Source organism: Camellia sinensis, chromosome 7, assembly GCF_055761805.1.
Source record: "Camellia sinensis isolate YWXY chromosome 7, ASM5576180v1, whole genome shotgun sequence".
NCBI classification, from domain to species: domain Eukaryota; kingdom Viridiplantae; phylum Streptophyta; class Magnoliopsida; order Ericales; family Theaceae; genus Camellia; species Camellia sinensis.
Window position 1 is genome coordinate 111,516,107 of NC_138967.1, and position 11,684 is coordinate 111,527,790.

Genomic DNA, 11,684 nt, shown 5'->3' on the forward strand with positions numbered 1-11,684 from the left:
GGCCAATAAGAGGGTTGAAGATCCTCAACTGCCAAAAGACCTTAAACAACCACCAAAAGCACTTAAATACAAGAATTTTTTTAGTTAAAATCAAGGCCTAAAACAATATGCATGGATGGCCAAAATGAGGTACAAAAAAGTGCTAAAAAGGGGAAAATACTCACCCTTGAAGATCAGCTTCGAAACCAGCAACCTCAGGGGCCAAAAACTCACTTTCAGAGCTCAAGTAGCCTTCCCAAGAACCTCAGTCCAATGGTGGTGGTGTATCTCTATGTGTTGTAGTGTAAAAGTGTAAGAAAAATGTGCTAAACCACAACAATAGAGAGAGAGAGTAAGAAATATAGAGAGAGAGAGAGCTATATCTCTTCTAAAATGGCTGAACCCCTGCTAAGGAGAGAGGCTCTCTCCTTATATAGAGGGAAACCAATGCAAAGCTTCTTTAAGAAGCTTGGCAAGAGCTTCATCCCTCCTTACACGTGTATGGAAAGGAGATGAAAGGATTCCAGCTGGCTCAAAAGATCTGGAGTGAAACCTGCTGAGACAGGGGTTCTGTCAGCCATCAGTGATGGCTGGCAGTGGCTCATTGATGGCCGGCAGGCTCAATCAATGGCTGGCAGCAACAAAGTGAAGGCTGGCAAGCCCAAAAGGGGGCCGGCAGTGCACCAAGAAACACATTCTGAAAGGACCAAGTCATGGTCCAAGAATGGGGCAGAAAGGATACAGGGTTTAGAAAGCTCAAACCTGTGACGTTCCGTCGCGAAAGTTGAATACCCGACGAGCAATCGAACTCGGGACTGGATGTACTTGCAAACACAACCAAGTCTTGAGGACGGTCAAAAATGGGATGTCTACATAATCATAAAGGCTCTGTTACTCTATTTTTTTTTGTACATACATATGCTCCTACAGGTATAAATAATGTCATCTTCAAAATCTACTGGCAAGGAAAAACAGAAGGAAAAAAGAAAATCTGTAGTGCTACGTCCAACGAAACCTCAAGGAATTGAGTTTGATGATAAACCATTATGGAATCATGTTAAGGTTCTTAGCATACCAGTAGGTGGGGGTGGAAATAGATGTTGGTGCTGCAACTATTGCAATAAGAAAGTAACAGGTTCATATTCAAAAGTCACGGCTCATTTGTTGAAGTTTTCTAACTGTGGAGTGGAAGCCTGCAAAGCTATAAAGGATGATGTTTTTGAAACACTCAAAAAGGAGCATGAAGTAACAGAAAAAAGAAGAGCTCAACAACAATTGGATGTAAGAAGAAAAAAAACAGATTATGTGTCTCTACCTGAAGGATCAGACTTGCTTCAAAACAAAAAAAGAAACGGTTTAATTTCAGGACCTTTGGCAACTGCATTTAATGTGGCAAAAAGAGACATTGCTGATAAACAAGCTGCTCGTATGTTCTATGCGTCTGCTCTATGATTCAATTTAGCAAGGTGTCCTTATTTTGGAAAATATTCACAAACCTTGGCAAACAGCAAACTATCTGGTTATTCTCCTTCAACATATGATAGGTTGCAGACAACATTGCTTGCATAAGAAAAGGCACATGTAAATAGAAAGCTTCAGCCCATAAAAGACTCATAGAAAAATAAAGGAGTATCCATATGTTCTGATGGATAGTCAGATAGACAGAAGAGGCCGCTTATAAACATAATGGCAGCATCTATTGGTGGAGCAATGTTTGTGAAAACAATTGATGCAAGTGGAAATATAAAAGATGCTGATTACGTTGCAAACATATTTCTATTAGTGATTGAAGAAATTGGAAAGGAGAATATTGTTCAAATTGCTACAGATAATGGATCTAATTTTAAGGCTGCTGGGTTGACAATTGAAAATAAGTATCCTCACATTTTCTGGACACCATGTGTAGTGCATAGTCTAAATTTGGCATTAAAGAGTATGTGTGAAGCCCCCCAAAGTTCATCTCAACATTCTGCATGTAAATGGATAGCCAACATAGTCATTGATCTTCATAATGTATATGTTTAGGAAGTTGGTTTTGGAGCTTTTTTGGCTAAAATAGCCACAAAAAACAAAATAGGCTTTTTAGCCTAATAAGACAAAATATTACATCCAACCCATAATCATTACATTATTTCTCTCACAAAAAAGCTAAAAAAGCTAAAAAAGCCAAAAGCCTTTCCCAAACTAGGCTTTTTAGCCCCAGGCTAAAATAGTCAAAAAAGCCAAAAAGCCAACCCACTTCCCAAATGAAGCCAATATAAGAAATTTCATAGTGAATCATAGCTTGCCAAATGCCATTTTCAAAAGTTACTCAAATTTGGAATTACTAAGGGTTACAGAAACAAGGTTTGCATCACACATTGTCATGGCTAAACATTTGAAGGAAGTAAAGCCAACATTAGAGAAGATGGTGATGGATGCAGGATGGAAGATTTACAGAGGAAATGGAAAGAATCCAGTGGATGCTAAAGCTCGTGAGGTGAAACAACTGATAGTAAATGATGTTTGATAGGATGACTTGGATTACCTTTTGAGTTTTATAGAGCCTATTGTTGACATGCTAATGGCTGCAAACACTGATGCTCCTGTGTTACATTGTATATATGATATGTGGGACACTATGATAGAAAATGTGAAAGCAATTATATTTGAGCATGAAGACAAAGATCATATCACAGGACAATCAGATTTCTTTGACACAATTCATGAAATTTTAGAAGCTAGATGGACCAAAAGCAACACACCTCTACATTGCATAGCTCATTCCTTGGTCCCTAAGTATTATCATGAGTCTTGGCTTCAAGGTGGAAGTAATGGCATTCGGCGATTGACACCGCATGAAGATAAAGAAATGTCTACTAATAGGAGCAAGTGTTTTGAGCGGCTGTTTCAAAAAAATACAACTCATTTGCGAAATGTTTATGTTGAATATGGTGCTTTTTCAAGTGGATCCGGCTATTTCAATCAACTACATGTTATTGAAGCAAGAATGTATGAGGAGCCAATTTCTTGGTGGGCTAATCATGGCGCTTCAACACCATTGTTGCAAGGGTTAGCATTTAAGTTGCTGTCACAACCAGCTTTTTCATCGTGTTGTGAGAGAAATTGGAGCACCTATGGTCATATTCATATAGCATCAAAAGAAATAGGTTGGCAAATAGTAGAGCTGAAGATTTGGTCTTTGTGCATTGCAGCATAAAGATGTTATCAAGAAAGAAAAAAAGAGTACAAGGAAGGGCCTTCAAAGTAATGGGATTTATGTAAGTTTTCTAATTCAATAAACTTGTTCTGTTTCTTCTAAACTTAAATTTTTTTTTTTTTTTTTTTTGGTGGATTAGTTATTGACTTTTGCATGATTGTAGGTGGAGATAGGTTTGACATTGATGGATCTCCAATTGAGTTTGCGAGCTTGTGACTTTTGATGATGCAATAGAGGATGTTCAGCCTGATGATGTTGGTCATGGTTAAGACTTAGATGCTTAACTTTTGGACTAGCTTGATTTGATCTTTTGCATTTTCATATATTGATGTTTATGTAAAAGACTATAATCTGTTTTTTTTTTTTTTTTTTTTTTTGACGTTTTGTGGTGTGGTGGAGATGATCAATCAACTATGAATAGTTGACTTGACATACAAAACTTATCATTTTTGTAAATCTAAATTTGATCATCTCAATCAACTTGAAGGTAGTTTTTTTTGTCATAATGTTTATATTTGTATGCAAAGGAGGTTTTATTTATGGGACACAATCAGAGATATTTGTGGGAATTATGTTGTGAATCAATGTGTCGGTATAGTTGCTGACAAGTTTAAGGCTAAAGCATTGAAGAGCTTAGAAGCTAAACATCAATGGATGATCAATCTTCCTTGCCAGTTTTAAGGATTCAATAGTTTGATTAAGAATTTTACTAAGGAGCTTTGACATCATTCACAATTTGAATTTATAATATGCTATGCTGCAATTATAATGATATAGAATATTATAGGTGTAGTCAAAGTCATACACATTTTAAACTTGATCAAGTAAGCATCCATATCCTTTCCTTGTCTTTTTTTGCTTAATTTATATTTTATACACAATGACTTTTTTATTTATTGCCTACAAATTGATGGTGATAATTATGCAGCTAAAATGGTGAAAGAACATGTGAATTGTGGGAGGGTGGAAGCACTAATCAATCAGGTATGTGCCTAGGTCCGACATTCATTTCATAATAAATTACTCTTTTTTTTTTCTTCTATGTATTTTTTTAGACTTTAACAATCTGGTTATTGATCATCATGATGCATAGATTATGTAGTTAGTTAGTACAATATAAAAATTCTACTAATATTTTATATGCCGTGTCCCCGTTTCCGTATCTACTTTTTGGACACTTTTTAGCTGAGTCCCCATATCCTTATTTTCACGAATAGGCGAATCTAACACCTAGACACATACCCGTATCCGACATCCGCACCCGAGTCCGTGTAACTTAGTCTATATATACACAAAGTTGAGAGGTGTGAAAGCTCAAGTTGGCAACCGCCTCTTCTCACGACTAGTCGATTGGCAGCCATCATTCTTGACCTCTCTTGAAGGTTCTATTCCAGCTCCCTCCAGCTTCTTCCAACTTTGGTTAGCCTCCAATTTGAACTTCCAGGAGCTTCCATAATGGTGTGCATTCACAACAATAAGTTCACTTTTTATTAAGCTCATAACAATAAGTTCACATTTCTCAAGAGAACCAAGTCCATCAGCTTCTATTGTAAGTTAACATCCTCTGAGTAGTAATAAAATATTTAAGTTTTCTAAAATGCAGACTTTACTGATATGTTCTCAGATATCATATTACCTTAAACAAGAGTTTATATGCACTACTCAATGGCTTCTTGAACTCATTCACCATCCATAAAAGAATCTCTTCATTCTTAGTGCAACTTGAGATGAAGCAATAGAAGGAATTTGACCACAAGACGCATTAGGGAATAGCAGCAAACTTGTTGGGCAAGCATCCATCCGATTTGTTAAAATCGATTGGCCCAAATCAATCCGCTACAAAATGGATGCTTTCAATGGTCCGAGTGGATGGATGTGGATGCATTTTTCTCAATTCGTTTAAGTTCGAATGGATGGCAGATGAGAGCTCACCCGATCTAACCCGATCCGCCAACACTCCCAAGAAAATGAAATTTTGCTTTGTGTGTTAAAAAAATGACTTTATATTTGCTATTTATGAAATATAAAAGTTAAGCCTTTATTTGTATTATAAAAATGAACAATAAAAAATTTTGGGCGTAAAACAGTAAACAATTAACAGTAAAACTCAAACCGCCAAACCAATCCATATTCACCATCCAACTGGCACAGCCCGCTCAATCCACATCCGCTAACTATGTGGACAGATGCGGATTGATTTTTACCAATCCTCCTAAATTCGGACGGATGATGGATAAGAGACTAGCTGACCCAACTTAATTAGCTAGCACCCGTAATTTATATAACGAATAAAGCCTCCAACCCCCAGTGGGGGTGCTGGGGGTCGTCTGTGATTGGCCAAAAAAAACTGTTTTCTTTTTTTTTTTTTTGTTTCCAGCCAACCCCAGGCCGACACGTGGCACTGGGGGGGGTCACTGGGGGTGCCTCCAGCTGGGAGTCGGAAGCACGGCTGTTTATATAACTAAAGAATTATTGATGGAAAATGACGCAATTATGCTTGACTTGTTTTGATCACACCGTCTCTTGAAAATCTAATTCAAAGTCATGCATTTGATAAGAAAAAAAGAAAAAAGAAGTTAACGTATAAGAAAGGTCTGGTCATTCATCAGTATTACTATTTTTGTACGAAATAAAAGAAGTGCTAGAAAAAAGAAATTCAAGGCTGGTTTGGCATAGACTATATATTCCATCTTTTTATTTTTTTATCTTTTTTCCATCAGATTATCTCTCTACTTTTCTGCACATCTTTTCGTAAAAAGACAAAAAGTGTACTTTTTTAGGACATCCCAAACCAACCCTTAAATAAGTAAAAACTAAATAAAGAGGAAATGAAAAGAGATTCAATAAGTGAGGAAGAAAAAGGAGGAAAAAAATGTTAGAATTTTAATAAAAGTAAAATTAATTACTTCTATTTAATTTGTTTAACCGTTATTAACATTAATATTGGTTTCAAATATTTCGGTTACAAAGATATTATTAGGTTTTATTATTATAATTGTGTAATGATTAAATGTTATGTATTAATTCTTATAAGATTTTCACTTATATATTCTTATGTTTTCTAAAGATGGAGGATACATAACAATCACAAGAAGACATATGTATATGAGATATTGAGTTTTAACATGAGAGTACTTTATCTATTTTATATATTTCTGGGCAATTGTAATTCGTGACTCGTTCATATATATCCTCCTGGTAGATAAAAATATCGGATGAGGAAGGCTGTGAGCGCTTAAGTTGTATTTTGGAGCCATTGCACTCCGTTTGTACATTCACCTGATGGTTTTAGGTCAGTGACTATATTGAGAATATTAGGCCAACCATTTCTTACTGTTTGTGAATTTACTTGTTTTCATATTTTATTTATCGTAAATTTCTTAATCATTTTATTAATTAAATTATATTAGTAAATAATATTTTTCTAATAAAAAACACATGGTCAACAAATGCTTCTCCAAATTATACTCATAAGTCAAAATTGGATAATTCCATTTCCTTGCAGTAAGTTTCCTCAATGCACATACTTAAATGATTACCTTTTCAATACACACATAAAAATAAAAAATAAATATAAAAAAAAAAAAAACCTCAGTATACATCTCTTTATTTCAATAACATCATCTTCAATTTTCAAAGCCTTAATTTTGATTCCATCCACCCACCATTCCCTCATTCGCCGCTGTTGTCGCCACTCTCAACCATCCACCGCTATCACCACGGTTACTCCCAACTCATCCCCTTCCATCCTAGACCTCCACAGTTAATCTTAAAAGTGAGTGGTTTGTGACAAGGGCCTTGTGGGACTGTATGGTTCATGGTGGAAAATGGTTGCATGTAGATGAGAAAAGAGGTGACGGAAGGGGATGGTGCAGGAAAGAGGTGGCATTGGCGATAGAAGATGGTTGTGGAGTTTTAATTAGGATTTGGGTGAAAGAATATAAGGTTATTGTGGTATTTTGATTCTAGAACAAAATTGTATTAAGAAAAAAATTCATTGAGTGTGTGAATTAAGAGAAATTGATGTGTGGAAATAGAATTACTCGTCAAAACTCCATTCATCACTTGTGTGAGGCAAGATATCACACTTGAACCCAAAAAAAAAAACTATTTTTTTATTTGTTTATCGGATGATGGAACCAAGGTTGATAAACTAATTTTGAATTATGCATAAATTGAAGGGGAAATTACTTCAGTGAGAACAATAATTCTATGTTACAAATCAGTGGGAAAAGATTGAGAATTGTGGCTGCGATGGAGAGTAGGAAATTTACTACCAACCCATGATTTTTTGATATTGGAAATCTTTTTTTCCCCTTTCCAACCCAGGCAGCCTTAGTACACTCCAAAACTACTCTCTCACTCTTTGTTTTGCCTCTCTCTCGTTTTCCCGCGCGATTCCTTCCTTCATTCCTCTACTCTCTCTCATTGTAATAGTTCTTTATGAAGTGCTTGTTCATTGTAAATGTTTGTGGACTTCTTCATAAAGAACTATTGCTCTGCTCTAGAAGGTCACATTTATTTTTGGTTTGTTATTTGTTTATACTCACAGAAAATAAAAATAAAAATAAAATAACAAACCCAATAGTCCTTGTACAAGCAAACATACCATTCCCCACCAACAATGTGTATTCTAACCTCATCAGTACATTTTCAGATAACTGGGGATCTTTTGTTTGCCTCAAAATTTTGAAGCTTCATCGATAAAAAAAAATTATGATTAGCTATGGCAGATCATTTGAAACTTGAAGCTTCATTTACACTTTGACTTGTATCTTCTAACATGAAAATAAACTTTCAAATTTCTGGAAAAAAGAATTCGACAAATGGCTTTTTACCCCGTATCCATTGACATTTTTTTTTAAACCCTTGGCTTTCAAATTTCTGTTTGAGAAGTGGTTGAGTCCATGAAAATTGTAGACCAAATCCAATTCCCAAACACCACTGCTTGGATGAACAAATTTCTCAACCACCCAGTGATCAAGGACAAGTTACCTCCCAGAGATAAGACAGTCATCTATTTCCAAATGCGCAGCAAAGAAATTGCATCCCTCATGATTGCTATCAGAAAAGGCTGATTAAATTTTTTAACATTTATAGTTGTTTTTTTGCTTTCTTCACTTGTTGAAGAAGAGAATAAATGTTAAAAATACTCTGGAATACATAACTAGCTAGTAATTCGTTATTTACCTAATGGTATGGATTGTTGGCAATTTAATAAAACAGTAGTGTGTTTGGCTATGCTCTGTCAGCTACATATTTTCTGATATAGATAGTTTGAATTGCATATTTTCTTATGCAATATCCATTGACAAAGATTTTTTATTTTTATTTTTATTTTTTTTTAAACTCATGCTGGTTCTTTCTTTTCTCATTGTAGTTTTTTCAAAATGAGTCACACTTGCAAGGCTGCTTCTTTTTCTTGAAAAAGAAAAAGAAAAAACAAAATAGTTCATATATAAATATATAAAACTGAACCAGTACATACCAGAACTAGCTGATCTTATTAGCTATAGAACATGGGCTGTATGAACAGCCAACCAAGTCTTTAGTAACAATAAAGTGAAAACTTAACATGCAAGATTCACATATTTAATGTCTTCCAATAAACCAAACAAATTACAGTCCATATAAGTCTCTGACCAAACTAGCTGGTACCAAATTAAGTAGAACTATATACATGTCGACATGTGAACCATCTAAAAGCATATGTCGACATGCACAAAGCCTGGACAGCTTCAAAGCCCCTTCTAAGACCTTCCTGCTAAACCACAGACATGAGTATTAGACCAACAAAATAAGAGGGATAAGCAGCGTAATTCATTGCAGGGCACTAAGACCCTATCATCATCCTGCAACAAATTAGAAAATTGGTAAACAAAATTTCCTGATTTGGATTTTGATTAAGCCTAATCATATTCATTTTCAGTCAAACTTTTCATTATGAACTCCAAGTTCCACCAAAAAAAAAAGAAAAAAAAAATCATATCAGTATACAGATGCTGCATTGATTTTAACCATTTTGATATGCAATGTGGCAAAATGAATTCTTGATTTCATCCTACTTGAACTTTTACTTAACTTAAGCTGCCAACCCATGTCTCACATTTCAAATTTTCTTCTGAAATTGATTTGAGCATATATAAACATATAAGAAACATAATGAATAGGAATATGACAGTACTACTAATGAGTAAAAGCATGACAATACTGATGTGTTATAGTTATTCAATATCCCTCAATAGGGGCAAGTTTCCTTTCCAATTCTAATTCCAATTCCCTATTTTCCCAGAGGGATGGGCGGCAAGTCAAGATCCCAACACCACCAGGCTATCTCATTTCAGCAAGAATTGTTTTATAATAATAAATTTTGGTTCCTGAATTTATTGCGTAATTCAAGCCAGAGACACCATGTAAAAGCATTAAAATTTTTGTGCTTATTAGTATCGAAGATCATAATCATGAGATCGTGGCATATTAAAATACTTGCTGTCTCTTCTTGAATTCAACCGAAAAGGAATAATTTACCTAAGAAAAAAGAACCAAAGGGATATGAAATTTCTGAAGATCCTCTCCTTCTTTGTCGTTAACAATTCGAAGCCGGTCTTTGAATGCTTCAGGCATCTCCGTAATATCCAATTCCTGGAGGGTAGTGATGAATCTCAATCCATCTGGAAGCATCTTCAAATTCTTGCAAGATCCAATGCTTAGAAAAGAAAGAGTAGGCATGGCTCCTTCTTCTATCATCAATTCCCCAATTTCCAAAGAATGTAGTCTCAGACGCTCAAGCTGAGGAAAACCACTATTAAAAACTTCCTAACTTGATTAATAGAAGCACCCACTATTAAAAACTTTTTTTTTTTTTTTTCATCAATAAAAAAGAAATTTATTGTTGCAAAGTAGAGTACAAGGAGCACACAAAAATACATCAATAAAAGAGGAAGCTACGACAACCAGCATCAATACTTAAAGGCCCCAGCAAGGTTCACACATGTATCAAATAAAAAAAAATAAGATTATCAACAAAATAAAATTTATTGATGAATTATGTAATACCAGTTGTAAAACAAATTACATCTAAGAGAATAATGAGAGAAAAAAAAAATTATGTAAAAAGCCGATCCTAATTAGATTGCAACATGCAACAAGCCAATTAAATGATAATCTCAAATCAGGCCCGACAAATAAAACTTAATTGGTAATAAACAAATAAAAACACCTTCTTGTAATAAACCCTCATTTAGAAACAAACTTTTTTAGTAACTTTTTGAATTTTTAACTAAAAATAATGTAAAAAAAAATTAGTAGATTTGGAATAATTTTTTGATTTTTTACGAAAAGATGTGTAAAAAATAAAAAAATTTTTAACTTTTTAGTATAGGTCGTTGACTTTTTGATTTTTTTAATAACTTTTTTAATTTTTGGTTAAAATAATGCTTAATTAAAAATTAGCCTGTGGTTTAATTAGGGTAGGTGATAACTTTGGTGGGCCCGCGCGGACTTGAGGTCTTTTGCTTAGCGCATCTCCACTGGTTTGCCATTGGAGCTGCCAAAGCTAAAATATAGCAGCAGTGTACAAAAATTGGTGCTCCAATGGTCTGCTATTCTTCTTGCCAAAGATGGCAGATGCCATATCTGTTTTCAAATTTGGCAAGTTGAATGGCAGGTGCCAAACATGCCACATCAGCAAATATCAACAAATTTTTGGCTCCAAATTCAGTTGAAAAAACAGATTCAAATAGTAGAAAACCTCCCAAATTTTAGAATCAAACCCAAATTTCAAAGTAGTTGCCAAATTCACAAATTTCAGAATAAATTTCACAATTTTAGAATAAATTTCGCAATTTTGGATAGTATTACTTCAGAGCAGTATGTATACAAAAAATTACAGAACTAATTTGGTGTTCACTCTCTTGGGATTTCTGGGGATTGAATGCTTCCAGTAAAGCAAAACATAAGTGACCTAAATTGAAAACTCATGAATATATCTATATATATATATATATAAATATATATGTTTCTGTACAGAATCATAGAGACTAAGATCAAACCCAGAAAGAAAAAACATATGTGATTGATAAAAGAGAGTAATATGTATTTGAAGACAAAATTGAGCTTCATACCAGAAAGTCAAACGCATTTCTTGAGGAACCTCTTTCAAGAATCTACCACTTCAATGCTTTTTTAGATTCCACAAGCTTCACGTGGAGCCTATTGATGGATGATTTAAGTTTTCTCAAACGGATCGGAGAGGCTTGACGACAGAGAGAGAGAAAGAGGCAGATCGAAGAGGTTTGACGACAGAAATCGGAGACAGATCGGGGAGTAGACAGATCGGAGACAACACCATGACAGATCGGAGAGAGCTCGGAGAGTATACTGCTCTTGAGCTCAAAGACCCACAGCGCGAGAGAGACGTTTCCAATGATGGAGGAGGAAAAGGGAAAAGGAGAGAGAGAGAGAGAGAGAGAGAGAGAGAGGGGGAGAGGGAGAGGGAGAGTGAGAC

The 11,684-nt window shown here is 34.9% G+C and overlaps 1 long non-coding RNA gene across 1 annotated transcript; it reads right to left on the reverse strand.

Moving 5' to 3' along the window:
* Positions 1-8,619: 8,619 nt before the first annotated feature.
* LOC145795257 (uncharacterized) lies at positions 8,620-11,684 on the reverse strand. The gene is made up of 3 exons (XR_014335864.1): positions 11,302-11,684; positions 9,707-9,967; positions 8,620-8,939 (listed from the first exon to the last, which is right to left on the reverse strand). It is a non-coding gene; the product is annotated as an uncharacterized LOC145795257 (long non-coding RNA).